Source organism: Cetorhinus maximus, chromosome 2 (genome assembly GCF_964194155.1).
Source record: "Cetorhinus maximus chromosome 2, sCetMax3.hap1.1, whole genome shotgun sequence".
Classification (NCBI taxonomy): Eukaryota; Metazoa; Chordata; class Chondrichthyes; order Lamniformes; family Cetorhinidae; genus Cetorhinus; species Cetorhinus maximus.
This window is the reverse complement of record NC_135880.1, coordinates 37,494,168-37,513,003: the sequence shown is the minus strand read 5'-3', so window position 1 is coordinate 37,513,003 and position 18,836 is coordinate 37,494,168. Positions and strand designations below refer to the sequence as shown.

Sequence of the window (18,836 nt, the reverse complement as noted above, 5' to 3'; positions counted from 1 at the left end):
GCAGGGAGGAGTACATTAGCAGATCTCAGGAGGACATAGATGGTGCAATGGGTAGACATGGTAGATATAATTTAATGCAACCAAGTGTGAAGTGATGCATTTTGGAAGAAAAAAATAAGATTCAATAAAGATTAAATGGTATAATTTTAAAGGGGGTGCAGGAACAGAGAGATCTAGGGTTCACACACACAAAGCTTTGAAGGTGACAGAACAAGCTGGTAAGGTTTTGAGAAAAAACATAAGATCCTTGGAGATGTAAACCGAGGCAGAGTACACAAAAGCAAGGACGTTATGCTAAACTTTTATAAATCATTGATTAGACTTTTGGTAGAGTATTGTGTCCAATTTTGAGCACCACAATCCAAGGAGGATGTCAAGGCCTTGGAGAGGGTGCAGAGGGTCATAGAGTCACAGAGGTCTAGAGCACAGAAAAAGGCCCTTCGGCCCATCGAGTCAAACAAGTACCTAACTATTCTAATCCCATTTTCCAGCACTAGGCCCATAGCCTTGTATGCTATGGCATCGCAAGTGCACATCCAAGTACTTCTTAAATGTTATGAGGGTTTCTGCCTCTACCACCCTTCAGGCAGTGAGTTCCAGATTCCCACCACCCTCTGGGTGAAAATATTCTTCCTCACATCCCCTCTAAACCTCCTGCCCCTTACTGTAAATTTATGCCCCCTGGTATTGATCCCTACACCAAGGGGAAAAATTCCTTCCTGTCTACCCTATCTATGCCCCTCATAATTTTATACACCTCAATCATGTCTCCCCTCAATCTCCTCTGCTCCAGGGAAAATAACCCCAGTCTATCCAATCTCTCCTCATAACTAAAACTCTCCAGCCCAGGCAACATCCTGGTAAATCTCCACTGCACTCTCTCTAGTGCAATCACATCCTTCCTATAATGCTGATTCCAGAACTGCACTAGCTGTGGCCTAACTAGTGTTTTATACAGTTCCAGCATAACCTCCCTGCTCTTATATTCTATGCCTCGGCTAATAAAGGCAAGTATCCCATATGCCTTCTTAACCAACTTATCTACCTGCCCCGCTACCATAAGGGACCGGTGGACATACACACCAAGGTCCCTCTGATCCTCGTTACTTCCCAGGGTCCTACCATTCATTGTGTATTCCCGTGCTTTGTTTGTCCTGCCCCAGTGCATCACCTCACACTTATCTGGATTAAATTCCATTTGCCACTGATCAGCCCATCTGACCAGCCCGTCTTTATCCTCCTGTAATCTAAGGCTATCCTCCTCACTATTTACCACCCCGCCAATTTTCTTGTCATCCACAAACTTACTGATCAACCCTCCCACATTCAAGTCTAAATTGTTTACATATACCACAAACAGCAAAGGACCCAACACTGATCCCTATGGAACCCCACTGGACACAGGCATCCAGTCACAAAAACGCCCCTCGACTATCACCCTCTGCTTCTGGATCCAATTCTGGATCCAATTTGCCAAATTGCCTTGGATCCCATGGGCTCTTACCTTCGTTATCAGTCTCCCATGCTGGACCTTTTCAAAAGCCTTGCTGAAGTCCAAGTAGACGACGTCAAGTGCATTGCCCTCATCTACACACCTGGTCACCTCTTCGAAAAATTCGATCAAATTGGTCAGACATGACCTCCCCTTAACAAAACCATGATGACTTTCCTTGATTAATCCCTGCCTCTCCAAGTGTACATTAATTCTGTCCCTCAGAATTGCTTCCAATAGTTTCCCCACCACTGAGGTTAGATTGACTGGCCTGTAGTTCCATGGCTCATCCCTTTCTCCCTTCTTGAATAACGGTACCACATTGGCTGTCCTCCAGTCCTCTGGCACCTCTCCTGTGGCCAGAGAGGTATTGAAAATTATTGCCAGCGCCCCTGCTATCTCCTCCCTTGCCTCGCTCAACAGCCTGGGATACATTTCACCCGGGCCTGGACATTTATATACTTTTAAGCCTGCCAGACCACTTAGAACCTCCTCCCTTTCTATGCTAATTTCTTTAATTATATCACAGTCCTTCTGCCTGATTTCCATACCCACGTTGTCCCTCTCATTTGTGAACACCGACACAAAGTATTCATTTAGAACCCTACCTAAGTCTTCCGGCTCCACACACAAATTATCACTATGGTCCTTAATGGGCCCTACTCTTTCCCTAGTTATCCTCTTACTCTTAATGTACTTGTAAAATAACTTTGGATTTTCCTTTAATTTACCTGCCAATGTTTTTTCATGCCCCCTTTTTGCTCTCCTAATCTCCTTTTTAACTTCCCCCCTACACATTCTATACTCCTCCAGGGTATCTGTCATAAGCCTCCCTTTTTCTCTTCATCCAATCCTGTATATCCCTCGACATCCAGGTTTCCCTGGATTTGTTCATCCCACCTTTTATCTTTACTGAATATGTTGGCCCTGTACTCTCCCTATTTCCTTCTTGAATGAGCTCCACTGCTCTGATGCAGATTTACCTAAAAGTAGCTGCTCCCAGTCCACTCTGGCCAAATCATATCTGATCTTATTAAAATTGGCCTTCCCCCAGTTTAGAACTCTGATTTCTAGCCCATGCTTGTCCTTTTCCATAACATACTTGAATCTAACAGAGTTATGATCACTATCTGCAAAATGTTACCCCACTGATACCTCTACCACTTGCCCGGCTTCATTCCCTAAAATTAAGTCCAAGACTGCCTCCGACCTTCGACATACTGGCTTATAAAGCTCTCCTGGATGCATTTTAAGAATTCCGCTCCCTCTAAACCTATCACACAATGACTAACCAGTTAATATTGGGGAAGCTGAAATCCCCCACTATTACTACTCTATTATGTTTACACTTCTCTGAAATTTGCCTACATATCTGCTCTTCTATTTCTCTCTGGCTGTTTGGCGGCTTATAGTACACTCCCAGCAAGGTGATTGCTTCTTTTTTGTTCTTAAGTTGTATCCATATGGCTTCATTTGAGGAGCCTTCTAAGATGTCATCCCTCCTTACTGCTGTAATTGATTGCGATACCCCCTCCTCTTTTACCTCCTTCCCTGTCTCGCCTGAAGACCCTGTATCCTGGAATATTGAGCAGCCAATCCTGCCCCTCAACCATTCTCTGTGACAGCAATGACATCATACTTCCATGTGTTAATTTGTGCGCTCAACTCATTTGCCTTATTCGTCAGACTCCTTGCATTAAAATAAATACCATCCAACCTTGCCAAACTCCCCTGTGCCTTAACTGGCCTATAATTTCTATGCCTTCCAGACTCACTTGCTCTCTCTTCCAATTTTGGCTGTGCATCTCCCCCTGCTGAACCTCCTCTCAAGATCCCATCGCCCTGCCAAGTTAGTTTAAACCCTCCCCAACAGCACTAGCAAACCTCCAGATTTACCAGAATTTACCAGGGATTTACCAGAATGATATCAGAAATGAGCGATTTCTATTATGTGGAAGGACCAGAGAACCAGAGAAGCTGAGATTGTTTTCCTTACAGCAAAGTTGGTTAAGGGAAGATTTACTAGAGATGTTCAAAATTATGAGTTTTGATAGAGCCGAGTGGGAACAGTTTCCACCAGCATGAGGTTTGGTAATCAAAGGACAGGACACATATTTAAGATAATTGGCAAAATATCTTGGTGGAGCAGCGGAAAAGGAGTGTAAGTATTCTTTCTAATCTGAGTTATAATGATTTGGAATGTACTACATGAAAAAAGTGGTGGAAGCAGATTCAATCGCAGCTTTCAAAAGGTAATTGGATATGTACTGTACGTGGAAAAGAGAAATTGGCAGGGTTATGGGAAGAGAGTTGAAGAATGGGACTAATTGGATGGTTCTTTCAATAAGCTGTAAGATTCCATGATTTGACAACATATTTAATATACCTAGAAACAAAGAAATCTGTAATTATGTTACACAGTCCTCTTTATTTATCCTTTGTTCAATCCCCAGATATGGACAGGTAGCTGACTTGCTCACCAGGCTCTTAAAGCTATTCAGCAGCAAAAGCAGAATTACAATAACTTTGAACAAATTTTGATCTACTCTGTATTCCTTAATTGTTACTTTGCAAAGAAAATCCCTCCCTGAAAAATTCATAGGTTCCTAGCAATATCCTATCAGCAAATAAAAATACATTTAGCTTTTGCCGCAGTTTCTTCGCAACAATACATAAATGTAAACTCAGTACATACTGAGTGGCTACCCTTTTTTGATCCATTACTTTTGCTGTACACAATACTCGTAAATCTATTTAAGGAGTCTTAAAATGACAATGCCTAGTTTATTTTACAGGGAGTGAACTACAATCTTGAAAAATATTTTGCAATCACATCATACATTATCCTCTCAGCAGTTAGGTTTTGCAAGTGCTCTTCCCATTCAATTGCTGACCATATCATCGCTCCTGGAATGTTTTGTGCAGGAGATTCTATGAAGAAAATCACAGGGCCCAAAAGGCTTGATGCACTGAAAGGCCACCACAGACCATTCACATATTTCATCTGTTTATTGCGATAAGCAAATAGCCCGTGGAATGACAGCGCACATAACTGTCAAATGAGTAACACTTAGGTTTAGTGAAACATTTATATGGGCCTTTACCTCTCTTAGAAACAGACAGCATCTCTCAATGTCATCCAAAAGAAAAGTCTTACATTTTTAACACTTCACTAAAAAATAACTGAAGAGTGTAAAATGACAAATACCTTGTGCAGTTAGCTGGTAATGGACCATACTCTCAACTCATTTAGATTTATGCAATATAAACTTGTCACTAATAATTAATTTATGAGACAGCTGTTCCCAGAATCTTCCAAGTCTATCGTTACAGAAGCTCTTAAGCCATACCTTCAAAAGCTGGAGGAGGTTTCAAAGCATTTTTTAAAAGAAAAATAGACAGATCTCTAATAATCTGAAAGCGAAGTAAAATCTTAAAAACAACAGGTAGCACAATCAACTAAATTATATTATTGCGCCCAGCGTGGGACTCGAACTCACGACCCTGAAATTAAGTGTCTCATGCTCTACCGACTGAGCTAGCCGGTATGCCAGCACAATCAACTAAATTAGGTTAACTGGAAATAATATTACTGAATGCACAACTAAGCATCTCTGAAAATTAAAGGCTCTGTACTGCATCCACATACGTTTTTAGGTAATGGTAACTTACAGTGGCTCTGTTTGTAAAGCACTTACTGTCACTTATAGTTAGTGCAAGCAATAGTTCAAACAATTTGTCTATTTTGTATGAAATAAAAATCTATTTGCAAGTTGCTGAGTTTTATGAGATGATGCCATTGCTTCATTAATAATCAACAGTTCACTGTTCCAGTCATTTTTCACAGGGATTATATCCAAAGCAACCAAAGGCAAGTTTTATTTTTCAAGATAACCCCAAGAAAACATTAAACGTCACCCAGTATACTTCCCTCACAAAAACACTCCTGGCCAAATTCTCAACCCAACGCGAAACCAAAAGGAAGCAAAAGGCCTTTTGTCTAATCTCTAAACTCCCAAATGAAGGATAATTTTCAAACACTTTCAAAGCAACTTTCATTGCATTAATATGCAAAAATGAAGATGCAATTTCATACATCTCCACACCTCTCTGCAATCTTTTTATTTTCTAATATCCTTTATGGGCATTTCGAGTCAACTTTTCCCATTATAAATTTGTGTCCACATTTGCAGTGAAAACTAACAAAAATGTGTTGTGCTATAATTGCACCCTCTACTCAATGGCAGTTGGGGGAGGGGAGGGCCTAATTATATAATAGGTTTACATTGGCAGTTTCCATTTTAAAATGTGGACACAGAAATATATAGGAAATATAAAAATACCACAATGTAGGACTTTAAAATGGGGATTGAATAATACCTGCACACCCTGATTCAATTATCTCTTGCCCTCTAACCTCACTTCATTCAAAGACTACACTTGGTCCTAATTTTCCAGGTCAATTAAAAATGGAAGCACCAAACTAAACAAAATGGCCTCTAGACTTGCAGGCCAAATAGCCTTAGTACATGGATACCATTCAAAGAACACAACACAAAGATCTCAGCCCCAAATCTCATTCTGCAGAAAAGGCATCTAATTGGAGTAACATTTCCAACTGTTTCTATTCAAAAGCAGTCAGAGAAATAAGTAATTGGATCAAAATCCTGTTTCACACTGCACATCCTCAGTATGTGCCAGTGACTAGACCTCCACTAATTATTCCCCCCTGTAAACCATCTCCCTTATTGCAACAGAGAACACCTGACAACAACATAAGTCAATCCAGAAATACAAGAAGGTGTAAGACATATAATAGAAGCATACGACAACAAACACCAATTTCCCCCGCCTCAATTTTTTTGGTGCCAAGGGCTTTTGGTGAATACAAGCTGTTACAAAATAGATCTCTCAGTATTTCCAAAAATATATGAGGGGTCCATATAATCAGATGTGTGGTTAAAGACAGGCTTTGAATATCTAGGCTCGACAGTACATGCAACTCAATGGTCCAGTGTAGCACTACAACATTCAACAGAAGGAACCAGGTTCAAACTCTGACCTGTGCAGTGATGGCTAATCATTGATTTCAGTCAGACCAGAATTGTGACACAATCAGCCTCAACACTTCTAGGCTAGGAATGCAGAGGCTAGGACAGAGCTGACTAGGGCAGTCTAGTGAAGGGCAATCTTAATGCTCCATATGTCTTCTACTTTTGCCACATGCGTTGCCTGTCACAGTCCTGGCAAGAGCAATTTCAATTTTTTTCATGGCAGGGCAAGATATCAATGTACTTCAAATGCCTACAACTTTCTAAATAAAAGGAGTCAGTCTTTCAAAACATTGGAGGCCATTATTCAGCTGACTAATTCCAGGATCAACGCTGCAAATTCCCTCTTGGCTGACCTTACTTGCTAAGCCTCTGGTTATCCTGCCTGTTACAAATACTGAACATAACACAGCACCTCCCAAACCTATAAACTCCATCACCTGAAAGGACAAGGTCAGCAGGTGAATGGGATTTTTCATCACTTAAGTTCCCTTCCAAGTCGCACACTATCCTGGCACACATTGCCATTATTTCACCAATGCTGGAACTCCCTATCTAACAGTGCCACGTCAAAATCATCTAGCTCATGGTTCATGTTAATACTTTAGAGATAATTTTTAGTTTTGGGAAGGCTGAAGCTTAAGGGTAAGGTAATTAAAATGCTGGACTTTAGGAACTGTGAGAACACTTCAAATAATAGCAGTTCAAAGGGTTCCATGTGCACTCGAGGTCAGAGTTAGGAGGGTGAAAACCATTAAAATGGCAGGTGGCCTTCATTTAGCTGGGAAACAGCAGGCAGCAAGTCTAAGAATTGCCCTGCCTTCATTAGAAATTTAAATTATTCATGCAGACCTCAGGTCAAGAGGTTTGATTTTGAAGCTAAATGTTAATTAAGCTAAAAATCTACTGGACATCTCAACTAAGGTTGGAGGAGTTGCAGATAGTGAAGAGGATTGTCAAAGGATACAACGGGATATAGATCAGTTGGAGGCTTGGGTGGAGAAATGGCAGATGGAGTTTAATTCGGACAAATGCGAGGTAATGCATTTTGGAAGGTCTAATACAGGCAGGAATTATACAGTAAATGGCAGAACCCTTAAGTGCATTGATGGGCAGAGGGATCTGGGTGTATAGGTCCACAGGTCACTGAAAGTGGCAACGCAGGTGGATAAGGTTGTCAGGAAGGCATATGGCATGCTTGCCTTCATTGGCAGGGGTATTGAGTATAAAAGCTGGGAAGTCATGCTGCAGCTGTATAGAACCTTGGTTAGGCCAGACTTGGAATATTGCGTGCAATTCTGGTCACCACATTACCAGAAGGACGTGGAGGCGTTGGAGAGGGTGCAGAGGAGGTTTACCAGGATGCTGCCTGGTCTGGAGGTTATTAGCTATGAGGAGAGGTTGGAGAAACTCGGATTGTTCTCACTAGAGCGACGGAGATTGAGGGGCGACTTGATAGAAGTTTACAAAATTATGAGTGGCTGGACAGAGTAGATAGTCAGAAGCTTTTTCCCCAGAGTGGGAGAGTCAATTACTAAGGGACATAGATTTAAGGTGAGAGGAGAAAACTATAGAGGAGATGTGCGGGGCAGGTTTTTTTACACAGAGGGTAGTGAGTGTCTGGAATTCGCTGCCAGAGGAGGTGGTGGAAGCTGTTACGATAGTGGTGTTTAAGAGGCAGCTTCACAAATACATGAATAGGATGGGAATAGAGGGATACTGACCCCGAAAGTGCAAAATGTTTTAGTTGACGGGCAATATGATCGGCGCAGGCTTGGAGGGCCGAAGGGCCTGTTCCTGTGCTGTACTTTTCTTTGTTCTTAACCTCTGTTGCCATAGATACGAGTAATTCAGGGTGGAGCCTTGGTTGGAACGCCAATAAATTTGTGGGGATTTTGCCAAAAGGTCTTTGGGATTAAATTTAGCTAAAAGCTGGTGGGTGTAAGCCCAGAGTTCAGCAGGCAGAGAAAGAATGAGTCTGCCAAGAGCTAAAACGCAGCTGTAGACAGAAACAAAAGGGCCATCAGAAATCAGAGGCATATCTGAGATGAAAGCACTCAGCAAGAATATAGTGAAGCACAAGCTTGAGCTGAGAAGTCCACAGTCGTGAGATTTTGGAGGGTCACTTAGCTAAAGCTAAAAGAAGGATCCCCACGAAATTCCATATCTTGGAGAATTGCTGGAATATGGAGGAAAAATCTACTGAATTTAAGAAGGCTGTGGCATACCTTTGGTTGGTCCTAAGAAAAGTGAATGAACGTTCAAGAGCCTGGTAAGTAGCCAAAGACGTTCTGGCGGAAAGTCAGAAGGAAAAATGTAAAGTTCAGTTGAGAATTTTAGTGTAAAGTAAATGTAATTGTGTTTTATTATGCTTTTCGACGTAAGGCACAAGTATTTAGCCATGACAGTGTTCGCTTTACTTGTTTCTTGTATACTAAATTGATTTGTTTTAAACCGTGGAATCTTGAGGCACAATTTCTTTCAGTTGATCACTGGGTGCTTGAATTTCTCTTTAAATGTTAACAGTCCCTATTGCAATTGTAACAAGTGTCAAAGTAGTTTCACCACATCAGCTGCAGTGGTTCAAGATGGTAGCACCTCAGAGCAACTAGGGATAGGCAAAATATGACAGACATGCCAGTAACATCCAAATCTTGAGAATGAATTTAAAACATGCCTAGGGTTGAATGAAGCACTGGGGATATTAAAAAGATTATCCATATATATAAAAAAAATAGCAAGACAAGAACCTGGGAATCATATACCAGTTAACAACCGAGTAGGGTAAATATTTGAGTGTAATATCGCTGACAAGCACAGAAATCAACATGTAATCAGCGTGCTTTAAAATAAACAGACCTTGTCTCATTCATCTGTTGGAATTATTTGGTATGGTCATTAAAATAATGGATGAGGATTGGATTGAATACAATTTATCCTAGGTTCTAAAAAGACATATCATGGCAGGTTCCACATTTGATTTTGAAGTGTTAAAGCACATAATGGTAACAAATGGTTAAGAATAAAAACAAGTGCTGGGAAAACACAGCAGGTCTGTTAGAACCTATGGAGAGAGAAACGGAGTTAATGCTTCAAGGCCAATATGACCTTTCTTTGGAAGAGTCATTGAGCTCGAAATGTTAACTCTTGTTTCTTTACAGATGCTGCCAGACCTGCTGAGTTTTTCAAGCACTTGGTTTTTATTTCAGATCTCCAGCATCCTCCAATATTGTGCATTTATTTTTAAAAATCATTAGGGATAGGTGGACGAAACCAGTGACAACACAAATTCAATTGGGCTGTGTCCATAGCCCTTGGATGTTCACCATATCCATTCTCCACCCCTCCACCACCTCCGCTCCTCATCCTTCCTTAAATAAGGAGACCAGTATTGTATGCAGTATTCCAGATGTGGTCTCACCAGTGTCCTGTACAACTGAAGCATAACGTCCCTACTGTTATATTCAATTCCCCTTCCAATAAATGGTAACAATCTGTGAGCTTTCCTAATTGCTTGCTGCACCTGCATACTAGCCTTTTGTGATTAATGCACTAGGACACCCAGATCTCTCTGCACCTCAGAGCTCTGCAATTTCTTACCATTTAATTAATATGCTTCTTTTTCATTCTTCCTGTCAAAATGGACATCATCACAGTTTTCCACGTTATACTCCATTTGCCAGATCTTTGCCCACTCACTTAACCTATGACCCTTTGTCGTCTCCTTATGTCCTTTTCACAACTTACTTTCCTTCCTATCTTTGTATCATCAGCAAACTTCACAATCATAGCTTTGATCCCTTCATCCAAGTAATTTATGTAAATGGTAAAAGGCTCAGGGCCAAGCACTGATCCCTATGGCACACCACTAATCACATCCCACCAACTAAAAAAAGATCTATTTATGGTTACCCTCTGTTTGCTGTTAGCTAGCTAATCTTCTGTCCATGCCAATATGTTACCCCCTACACCAAATGAGTTTTTATTTTCTGCAATAATCTTTGATGTGGCACCTTATCAAATGCCTTCTGGAAATCGAAGTACAGTACATCCACTGGTTCCCCTTTATCCACAGCACGTGACTCGTTCAATGGGCTCCAATGAATTGGTTAAACATGAGTTCCCTTTCACAAAACCATGTTGATTCTGCCTGATTGCCTTAAATTTTTCTAAGCGCACTGCCATAACATCTTAAATAGCTTCTAACATTTTTCCTATGACAGATGTTGAGCTAACAGGTCTGTAGTTTCCTGCTATCTGTCTCCCTCCCTTTTTGCAAAAAGGAGTTACATTTGCTAATTTCCAATCTAATGGCACCTTCCCAAATTCAGGGAACCTTAGAAAATTAAAACCAACACATCAAGCCTTTCACTAGCCATTTCTTTTAAGACCCTAGGATGAAGTCCATGAGGACCCGGGGATTTGACAACCCAACACTTTGCTAAATACCACTTCCCTGGTGATTGTAATTTTCCTGAGTTCCTCCCACCCTTCCAATTCCTCATTTACAGCTATTTCTGGGATGTTTCTTATATCCTCTAAAGTGAAGACCGATACCAAACACCTGTTCAATTCATCTGCCATCTCCTTATTTTCCATTATTAATTCCCCAGGCTCACTTTCTACAGGGTGAACACTCATCTTGTTAACTTTTTTTCTTATTTAGCTATGGAAACTCTTACTGTCCATCTTTATATTTCTAGCTAGTTTTCTCTCATACTCTAATTTTTCCCTCCTTATTAATCTTTTTGTCATTCTTTGCTGTTCTTTATACTCTGTCTTATCTTCTGGCCTGCTACCCATCTTTGCCCAATTATATGCTTTTTCTTTAAGTTTGATACGGTCTTCAACCTTTTTAAGTTAACCACGGATCGTAGGTCCTCCCCTTGGAATGTTTATTTCTTGTTGGAATATATCTATTCTATGTATTCTGAAATATCCCTTCAAATATCTGCATCTCTATTAACCTCTTGACCTCACTTCCCAGTTCACTTCAGCTAGCTCTGCTTTTATTTCCACTAAGTTGCCCTGATTTAAGTTTAAAAAATACTAGTCTCAGACCCAGTCTTCTCTCCCTCAAACTGAACGCAAAACGTCATTTTTTTTTTTCTATTCATTCATGGGATGTGAGTTTTGCTGGCTGGGCCAGCATTTATTGCCCATCCCTAGTTGCCCTTGAGGTGGTGGTGGTGAGCTGCCATCTTGAACTGCTGCAGTCCATGTGGTGAAGGTACACCCATAGTGCTGTTAAGGAGGGAGTTCCAGGATTTTGACCCATTGACAGTGAAGGAACGGTGATACATTTCTAAGTCAGGATGGCGAGTGCCTTGCAGGGGAACTTCTAGGTGGTGGTTTTCCCATCTATCTGCTGTCCTTGTCCTTTTGGATGGTCATGGGTTTGGGTGGTGCTGTCGAAGAAGCCTTGGTGAATTCCTGCAGTGCATCTTGTAGATGGTACACACTGCTGCTACTGTGCGTTAGTGGTGGAGGGAGTGAATGTTTGTGAATGTGGTGCCAATCAAGCGGGCTGCTTTGTCCTGCATGGTGCCAAGCTTTTGGGTGTTGTGGGAGCTGTTTGGGAGTCAGGAGGCGCATTACTCGTCACACTATTCCTAGCCTCTGACCTGCTCCTCTAGCCACAGTATTTATGTGGCTAGTCCAGTTCAGTTTCTGGTCAATGGTAACCCATTTGTTGATAGTGGGGGGATTCATTGATGGTAATGCCATTGAACATCAATGGACGATGGTTGGATTCTCTCTTGTTGGAGGTGGTCATTGCCTGACACTTGTGTGGTGCGAATGTTGCTTGCCACTTGTCAGTCCAAGCCTGGATATTGTCCAGGTCTTGCTGCATTTGGACATAGGCTGCTTCAGTGTCTGAGGATTTGCGAATGGTGCTGAACATTTGATTATCATTCACTGATGATTGCACATATGATCACTACTACCCAGGGATGCATTTACTGGTTATCAATTAATCCTAGTTTATATTAGTCCAATTCCAGGACTAATATAAACTGCTCTCCAATGGTTTCTTAGAACTGCATGTTCAAGCCAATCTTGGCTACCTATGCCCATCTAATTTTTCCAATATATATATAGATTAAAATCCTCCATGATTATCGCCATAGCTTTCCGACAAGCTCCCATTATCTCTTCCTTTATACTCTGTCCTACGATGTTGTTACAATTAGGGGACCTGTACAACACTTCCACAAGTGGCTTCTTGCCTTTATCATTTCTCATCTTGACCCACACTGCTTCTGTATCCTGGTCTCCTGAACTTAGATCAGCTCTCTCTACTGCACTAATACAATCATTAGTTAGCAGAGCCAACCCGCCACCTTTTCCTAGCTTCCTGTCCTTCCTAGAAGTCATGTACACTTCAATATTCAGGTCCCAATCTATGTCATTCTGCAGCCACATCTCTGTAATGGCTATCAGTATTCTTATTTATTTCTACTTGCACCATCAGTTCATCTGTTTTGTGTCGAATGTTACATGCATTCGGATACAGAGCCTTTAGTTTTGTCCTTTTATTATTTTTTGTAATGTCTAGCTTTAACTACTATTTTACTCTTAGATTTGTGGCGATGGCGTAGTGGTATTGTCGCTGGAGGAGTAATCAAGAGACCCAGGGTAATGCTCTGGGAACCCAGGTTCGAATCCCACCATGGCAGATGGTGGAATTTGAATTCAATAAAAATTTAGAATTAAAAGTCTAATGATGGCCATGAAACCATTGTCGATTCTTGTAAAAACCCATCTGGTTCATTAATGTTCCTTAGGGAAGGAAATCTTACCTGGTCTGGTCTGGCTTACATGTGACTCCAGACCCACAGCAATGTGGTTGACTCTTAAATGCCCTCTGAAATGGCCCAGCAAACCATTCAGCTGAGTCACAAAAAAGGAATGAAACCGGATGGAACCCCAGCATCAACCTAGGCACCAGAAAGGACAACGGCAATCTCAGACAAAAACAGAAGAAGTGCTGGAAAAACTCAGCAGATCTGACAGCATCTGTGAAGAGAGAGACAGAGTTAATGTTTCGAGTCTGTATGACCCTTCTTCAGAGCAATCTCAGCCTTGTCGCCCCTGCAAAGTCCTCCTTAATAACATCTGGGGGCTAGTGCCAAAATTGGGAGAGCTGTCTTGCAGATTAGTCAAACAAAAGCCTGACATTGTCATCCTCACAGAATCATACCTTATAGCTAATGTCCTGGACTCCACCATCACCATCCCTGGGTATGACCTGTCCCACAAGCAGGTCAGACCCAGCAGAGGTGGTGCCACAGTGGTATACAGTCAGGAGGGAGTTGCTCTGGGAGTCCTCAACATCGACTCCGGACCCCATGAAGTCTCATGGCGTCAGGTCAAACATGGGCAAGGAAACCTCCTGCTGATTACCACGTACCGCCTTCCCTCCGCTGATCAATCAGTGCACCTCCATGTTGAATATCACTTGGAGGAAGCACCGCGGGTGGAAAGTGCACAGAGTGTACTCTGGGTGGGGGACTTCAATGTCCATCACAAAGAGTGGCTCGGTAGCACCACTACTGACCGAGCTGGCAGAGTCCTAAATGACATAGCTGCTGTTCTCGGTCTGCAGCAGACTGAGGAAACCAGAAAGAGGGAAAAACATACTTGGCCTCATCCTCACTAACTTGCCTGCCGCAGATGCATCTGTCCATGACAGTATCGGTAGAAATGACCACACAGTCATTGTGGAGACAAAGTCCCACCTTCACATTGAGGATACCCTCCATTGTCTTGTGTGGCACTACCACCATGCTAAATGGGATAGATTTCGTACAGATCGAGCAACAGAGTGGGCCTCCAGGAGGCGCCATGGGCCATCGGCAACAGCAGAATTGTACTCGAACACAATCTGTAATCTCATGGATCAGCATATCCCCCACTCTGCCATTACCATCAAGCTGGAGGATCAGCCCTGGTTCAATGAAGAGCGCAGGAGGGCATGCCAGGAGCAGCACCAGGCATACTTAAAAATGAGGTGTCAACCTGGTGAAGCTATAACACAGGACTACTTGCGTATCAAACAGCATAAGCAGCAAGTGATAGACAGAGTTAAGTGACCCCACAACCAACGGATCAGATCTAAGCTCTGCAATCCTGCCCATCCAGTTGTGAATGGTGGTGGACAATTAAACAACTCACCAGAGGAGGAGGCTCCACAAATATCCCCATCCACAATGATGGAGGAGCCCAGCACATCAGTGCAAAAGATAAGGCTGAAGCATTCACTACAATCTTCAGTCGGAAGTGCAGAGTGGATGATTCATCTCGGCCTACTCTGGAGGTCCCCAGCATCACAGGTGCCAGTCTTCAGCCAATTCGATTCACTCCACGCGACATCAAGAAACAGCTGAAGGTACTGGATACGGCAAAGGCTATGGGCCCTAATAATATTCCAGCAATAGTACTGAAGACTTGTGCTCCAGAACTTGCCATGCCCCTAGCCAAGCTGTTCCAGTACAGCTACAACACTGGCATCTACCCGGCTACGTGGAAAATTGCCCAGGTGTTTCATGTACAAAAAAAAGCAGGACAAATCCAACCCGGCCAATTACCGATCCATCAGTCTACTCTCCATCATCAGTAAAGTGATGGAAAGGGTCATCAACAGTGCTATCAAATGGCACTTGCTTAGCAATAAGCTGCTTGCTGACACCCAGTTTGGGTTCCGCTAGGGCCACTCAGCTCCTGACCTCATTACAGCCTTGGTTCAAACATGGACAAAAGAGCTGAACTCTCGAGATGAGCGGAGGGTGACTACCCTTGACATCAAGGCTGCATTTGACAGAGCGTAGCATCAAGGAGCCCTAGCAAAACTGGAGTCCATGGGAATCAGGGGGAAAACTCTCCGCTGGTTGCAGTCATATCTAGCACAAAGGAAGATGATTGTGGTTGTTGGAGATCAGTCATCTCAGCTCTAGGACATCATTGCAGGAGTTCCTCAGAGTAGTGTCCTGGATCTAACCATCTTCAACTGCTTCATCAATGACCTTCCTTCCATCATAAGATCAGAAGTGGAGATGTTCGCTGGTGATTGCACGATGTTCAGCACCATTCCCGACTCCTCAGATACTGAAGCAGTCCATGTCTAAATACAGCAAGACCTGGACAATATCCAGGCTGGGGCTGACAAGTGGCAAGTAACATTCGCGCCACACAAGTGTCAGGCAATGACCATCTCCAACAAGAGAGAATCCAACCATCGCCCCTTGATGTTCAATGGCATTACCATCACTGAATCCCCCACTATCGACATCCTGGGGAGTTACCATTGACCAGAAACTGAACTGGGCTAGCCATATAAATACTGTGGCTACAAGAGCAGGTCAGAGGCTAGGGATCGTGCGATGAGTAACCCACCTTCTGACTCCCCAAAGCCTGTTCACCATCTACCAGGCACAAGTCAGGAGTTTGATGGAATACTCCCCACTTGCCTGGATGAGTGCAGCTCACACAACACTGAAGCTGGGCACCGTCCAGGACAAAGCAGTCCACTTGATTGGCACCGCATCCACAAACATTCACTCTCTCCACCACCGACGCACAGTAGCAGCAGTATGTACCATTTACAAGATGCACTGTAGGAATTCACCAAGGCTCCTTAGACAGCACCTTCCAAATCCATGACCACAACTATTGAGAAGGACAAGCGCAGCAGCGAGATGGGAACACCACCACCTGGAAGCTTCCCTCCAAGTCACTCACCATCCTGACTTGGAAATATATCGCCGTTCCTTCACTGTCGCTGGGTCAAAATCCTCGAACTCCATTCCTAACAGCACTGTGGGTGTGCCTACACCACATGGACTGCAGTGGTTCAAGGCGACAGCTCACCACCACCTTCTCAAGGGCAACTAGGGATGGGCAATAAATGCTGGCCCAGCCAGCGAAACCCACATCCCATGAATGAATTTTAGAAAAATCTCTATCCCTTCCTGCCAGGTTCTGTTTATCATTTCCCATATTAATACTTTCTGCATTCCCTTGTCTGTGAAAATCAAAGGCCACAGCAATCATATTTCTTTAACAGCAATAAATTGTCAGATGAGAACTTGCACTTGGAGATATAGACTCTCCAACCAAAAATTAAAGTGGAATAAAACAGTCGGAAGTGTTTGATAGAGGACTAGATTAGAATGGCTGATGTACAGTGGCTGAGTTTACATACAATTCCGAGCACGAAAAAGTAGCAATAGTCACCCAAGTAACCATGTGCATATGGACCAGAAAATTAAATAAGGACTGAAATACTCCCAGAAATTAAATGAACATTTTAAAAGTAAGTGCAATGAGTGGATTGGCTCTGCCACAAGCTGGTTCTATTATAGTGCATCTAAGGCTGCTATAACGACATTATATACCTACAGGTTCATGAAAATAGTGACTCATCAGAAGCTAATAGGACACAATTACTACTGGGGTAAATAAAATTTATTTTTAATGTAAAAGATAATGATCTGAAATGCACCGCCTCAAAGTGTGGCGGAGGCAGATTCAAGTAATTTTCAGAAAGAAATTGGACATATATTTGAAAAGGAAAAAAATTGCAGGGTTATGGGGAAAGATCAGGGGAGTGGGCTAATTGAATAGCTTTCAAAAAGCCAGCATTGTCACATTGGGCAGAATGGCCTCCTTCTGTACTGTATGATTCAATGTTATATAAAACTAGAAGGAATAGCATACATTATCAAACCAGGATGGTGGCCTGCACAGCCTTAAATCCTGAAAAACACAACACTATACATGTATAAATGAATACAAGTCAATCTGAATCCAGGAGACTGCCTTCCATTCTTAACTAAAGATCCCAAAGTAAATTCTAAACCTCAAAGGAAAGCAGTCCCAGTGTTTTAATCAATATATTTGCGCTGCTTTAGTAGCTGTGTCATATATAGCAAGTAGTACATAGCCACTTGAAAATGTAGGGTGATAAAAATGAAATACTGAAGGAATAAAAGATGTAAAAGCTGCTGTAATTTAAAGTTGTGTTTACATGTGGTCAACTTATATTTTCTTAAAGGTAATGTTATTTACTCTGACCTTGCAGATACAAGCTGGGTATTCATCACTGCAGTTTGGTTAACTCACTTTGTCTGTCAATAAGTGATGTCTTAATCTTTGCTTTATCTTGTCCAGAATCACAGCTCAACAATGCTGTCATTTTTCAAGGTCTGAATTTAGCTTCAACTGCATATCATCACCAGTTGACAAAATGGACATCTAGCAAGACCTTATTTTATAAACTCTCTTCTCTTAGTGTAAATGTAACTATAATTGAGAACAAATTACCTAACCTTGACTTAGCAGTCGATCTTTGATTTTTCACCCCTTTTTTATGAACAAGTGATAAAGCATTTGGAAATGTTGATTGAGGGGATCTATTATGCTTCAACTTAAAGCTGAGGTGATTGATGCAAGAAATAGTCACCTTTGAGTATGCTACAAGGCAGATATCCTTTTTGTCAAATGACCTGAAAATCCTGCTGATGTTATAAAAGAACTCTCAAGGATACCAGGTATTTTGCAGAAGTCCATTAAGAAAGAAAATCACTTTCATTTGATATGCAAAACGTTCTGATACAAAAAGTAGATATTCCTCTGGTTATCGCTCCACAGCACTCACTTTGAATCACGCAAAAACAAATTGAGCAATCATTCAGCACTAAATGTCCTCCTTAGATGCAACTGACCCACTGCAGTGGGGTTCATTTTGGGTAGAAATAAACAATCACAACTTGTTCCCCCCACAGTAAGCGTCAGTTTTAATTGCTTTTAATGACTGTCTCTGTTCCCAAAGAAAGAAATGGCAGGGAAGTACTTATCAAACTATTATTGCAAAATAATGGCATATCCAAGGGACCCCTGACAAACATTGAAATCTCACTTTTGATTTTCAAAAGAGATCAAAAACCAATTATCACCCAGAAAACATTTGTGTTCAGAAAAGTATTGACAATGGGGATTCCCCAGGATCATCTTGAGGACCTCGTCTGAAAACATACACACTAACCTAATTGTCTTATACCAAGATTGGTCAGTTCTTCCTCTGCTCAAAGTCATTAGCCCTCCCCAGATTCCTGCCTTTTTATCTCCATCTCCTTTTTTAACACCCTCATTAAAACTTAACACTTCAACCAAGCATTTAATCAGTCCACCAATTATCTCCTTGTTGGAGGGAGGGGAGGGAGGGGAGGAAGGGGGGAGGGGGGGGAGGAAGGGGGGGAGGAAGGGGGGGAGGGGGGGGGAGGAAGGGGGGG

The 18,836-nt window shown here is 42.2% G+C and overlaps 1 protein-coding gene across 3 annotated transcripts in view; it reads right to left on the bottom strand.

Annotated features, from left to right (window-relative positions):
• ap3b1a (adaptor related protein complex 3 subunit beta 1a) overlaps nucleotides 1–18,836 on the bottom strand; it is a 325,597-nt gene that overhangs the window by 79,805 nt on the left and 226,956 nt on the right. The gene's annotated exons all lie outside the window — the stretch shown is intronic.